The sequence below is a fragment of the Falco punctatus genome (assembly GCF_963210335.1).
Source record: "Falco punctatus genome assembly, chromosome: 1".
NCBI classification, from domain to species: domain Eukaryota; kingdom Metazoa; phylum Chordata; class Aves; order Falconiformes; family Falconidae; genus Falco; species Falco punctatus.
The window spans coordinates 124,669,158-124,672,901 of record NC_137580.1 but is presented as its reverse complement, the minus strand read 5'-3'; the positions used below and the strand labels follow the sequence as shown (position 1 = coordinate 124,672,901).

At 50.4% G+C, this 3,744-nt stretch overlaps 1 long non-coding RNA gene across 1 annotated transcript in view; it reads right to left on the bottom strand.

The window, feature by feature from the left end:
• LOC308067202 overlaps window positions 1-3,632 on the bottom strand; it is a 40,683-nt gene extending 37,051 nt beyond the window's left edge. The window contains exon 1 of the long non-coding RNA XR_013929490.1: window positions 970-3,632. This is a non-coding gene — a long non-coding RNA (uncharacterized lncRNA). The remainder of the gene's footprint in view (window positions 1-969) is intronic.
• Between the last annotated feature and the right edge of the window lie 112 nt (window positions 3,633-3,744).

The following is a 3,744-nucleotide window of genomic DNA, read 5'->3' as shown; positions in this document are numbered from 1 at the left end:
CTGGTGAGCAGCAAAGATTGATATGGTCAGGAGGGGTAAAAACAAATACAAAAAAAAAAGGGAAAAAAACTCAGGAAAAGCTGAGCAGGGATGTGGTGCCACAAAGGCTGCCTGGGAAGAGGAAGGAACTTCCCCAGCAGCTGACATCAGACTCATACACACACCTACAGCATCCTTACCTAGCGGGGAGCAATGGATGGCTGCCCTGCCATTTGTTTTCGACCATCCCAATTTACTGGTGCTTCTTAACTAACAATTTTAATTGTAGGTGGAAGTTGAAAGGACTTTCCTCCCTCCCCTCAGTATAACAAACAATACTAAACCCAAAACTTTGCAATCGAGAAGTTCGCTCCCTTTCCTTTTCTTTCCCTTGCAGCTTGGAAACATGAGGGCATTTCCAAGTATCAAGATATACAGAGGGGCTGGAATGAAACATCGATTTATTATTATTACTATTATTAGGCATAGGCATTCCTTTTGAAACTTGTTACTAAGCCCCAACCCAAACGAGTGCATGGTTAACTTCAAACTGAAGTTTGGGGCCCTGGGTTCTGCTCCCCAGCCTGCCTCTGCGTGCAAGCACAGGCGAGGTCTGAAGCATTTTGGAGGTTCAGGGGTCCAGGATACTCGCACCCTGCTGTGACACAAGCATTGCCTTGGTAGAGATGCTCCCACCTATGAACCAGCCACAAGCAAAGTGCCCACCCAACCCTGAGGTCATGGCTGGTTTTTACGCTTTTTCTTCTTAAGCTTTTAGGGAAGGGTCAGGGAGTCACTGTCTCTGCCATCATTTTCCTCCATCTCCCTTGGTAGTGCCCTTTTCACCTGAGAACACACAAAGCCAAAGCCTCTCCTTCATCCCATGACTGATCCCTTGGCACTTCCAATGCCATCCAAGGTCGTTCTCAAACCCAGGATCTCACCTATAACAGTATGTCCCCAGGATAAACTAAAAGTATCCAGCCTCACCTGGTTTAACGGTTTCACTTTATCTTCCTACTAAAAAGCAGCCATAATTTTACAGCCTTTCTGCCTGCAGTCTTCACAGGGACAAGATGTACAATGGCCACAGCAAACAGCAGCCAAGATTGTATAGTTTCCTCTAAATAATTTAAAGCACTGTTCTTGCAGACAAAGAGGAGTCAGCCGGCCTCCCCCATGGAAGGACATAATATAAAAACTACACTTAACTCATAAGAGAACTTATTATCTACTGACAAATTGATGTTTATTGGCTTATTTTATTTTAATAACATATACTCTTGAGGATAAAGGTGTCCCAGTTGCTATCACAGCCTACCATGCTCACAACCAAGAGACTGGCTATTTTCTTTTGCGGTCTGAACTGGTACAGGGCCAGGAATCGGAGGTTTGGGATCCATCTGTGATTTTCCCATCAATGGAGGAAAGCACAAAGCCCTTCATTTTCTCTGTTTTGTAAACAATCCTTGTCTCATCCACTGACACACTTTTAAAGCGCTCTATAGGGAGTCCCACACCAGCCCTCAGTGGTTTTACCCAGAAAGTGGTGGGCAGCTGAGCTATTGCAGGATTTGGAAGATGTTACAGCAGCTTTGGAGGGAGGTTCAAACCCTCCGCCTTGGGTTTGGGTGTCTGGGCCAGCCAACGGCAAAAGGAACATCTGTGCCTCTTCCCAGCCCCTCTGCTTGGTTTCAGCTGCACTGCCTACTAACAATAGAAAAAAAAAATAATATAAGTTCCTCTCTTTGAAAGCCATTAGAATAAAAAAAAGCCTCTGCAAACAATCTGCATTTTATCTTCTTAATGGCTCTAAAGCCTCCACTTGTATCCAAAAATAATTGCACTCAGCAAGGGTTGAAGAATATTCTTTTCAAATCATGGACCAGATGTTCCACTGAGACCATTACACAGTTAACTACCAATAAAAGTAATTCAACAAACTAAATACTGATTAAAGGATGCGCGTACACAGCCCAGCATCATTTGCAGACAAGAAATGCGATTTGCTGTTATTTAACCTTTTACGACGCAGACACGCTGTTCCCTTCCTCCTCAGCACAGGCGACACCAGCCAGCGAGTCTGGCTGTTGGAGAGGATTGTTTTATTTTTACTATCTTGGAAATCAGATCTCATAAACTCAGCGCAAGCTGAGCCACTGGCCGGATGGCAAAAAAAAACCCAGCATTGCTTAAGAGGTCAGTGCTGTTTTCCAGTCCACCCCAGTCCAAGATAAACAGCCCCACGTCACCCACGCTGCAGGGGACATGCAGGCAGCAGCAACCCTGCCCACGTGCTGGGCTGCGTGCAGGTCACCACCACCTTTCTCCATGAGCTCTGCTGGTTACAGACCTTTTGTAGGCTCCCAGGCGTGGTGTCCATCAGCCGGGCTTTGGATGAGAGCGCAGGGAAGCACAGCTGGAGCCTTCTGAGACCCCATGCACCAGGCAAGGGTTTCATGACTTATCACCATCCTGGAACAGGATGGTCTGGTGTTGGAACCAGCCGCGAGGACCTGCCACAGCCACTCAGGACTTTGCTTTAAATACACACACCAGCTTCAGAGAGACTTGGAGGAAGAGAGGTGAGGGGGGAGGGGAGCAAAGCCAGGGTGGAGGAGACAGCCCAGAAACGGTCCCGGCACACAACAGCTGCTCTCTTGGAGCGCGAAGGTGGTTTTGTCTTGTTCGTGCTTAGCGGTGCAAAAGCCAACTGCCAAGTAGGATAGGAACCGCCCGGCCTCCAGAGCCCACAGCAGCTGAGAGCTCACCGAGGCCAAGGGGATGAGCCTTGAAGAATGGCCAGGAGAGGTAGACGGGAGGAGGAAAATGAAACCACCAGCCAATGGGAGCTGCTGCCAGCACCTGGCAGGTTGGGGAAGCGTCAGGGGGTGTCGTGCCTGGGGCACCTCACACCTTCTGCTTTCCCTGTCCTGCAGCAAAGGAGGTTTCAGACTTCATTCCCACTTTGCATGTTTCTGAACACTTCCTTTTATACCCTATAATTGCATTTTTTTAACCAAAAAAATCCTCTGGTGTGAACAGGCTTCCTCTCTCAAAAGATTCATCTCCGTTGCAAGCGGAGAGGTACTAATTGCCCTATCGGGGTCTCCAGGGCTTTCCTCTGTACTGTTAGCTAGCAAAAATGTGTTCTTCATTTAAGCATTTAGCCCAAATATTTCATTTTTAATTACAAGCTGAGGCAGAGCATGAGGCAGCCCAGAGCAACAGCAAGCAACTCCCCCACCAAACGAGTGGGGCAGAGACCAGGGAGGGAATTCACACAGCCCTGGTGCTGAAAAAGCCCCAACCCCGGGGGGTGGGAGGAGGAAGAGGGGGACAGGCAGGGGGGGACCCCAGACACCCTGCCAGAGGTGTCACCTTCCTTTGTCCTTGGGGGGAAAAAAAAAACCCAGCCAGGGCAGGAGGCTACACCCAGGCTGGGAGGGGCTCTCTGGGGACGACCACCTCCTCCTCCTCCCTCTGGCCTCCCCAGCCGCTCACCAGCAGTGCTTTAATAGGCAGTGCCGCTCCCTGATTGGCCTCTCCTGGCCACACCCATGGGTGGGGCTCCCTACCATGGCTCCTCCCCCAGGCTGTGGCTCCCCCCCCCCCTCACCAGGGACTGGCAGTGACCCTGCCCACCCCCTGCCCACCCCAGATGCCTCGCAGCGGGCACAGGGGGCATCTGCTGCTCCACAAACAGGAGCGGAGCCGCCACCATGTGCTCCTGGCCAGGGGCCTGGTGGTCCGGCAGCCAGGCTG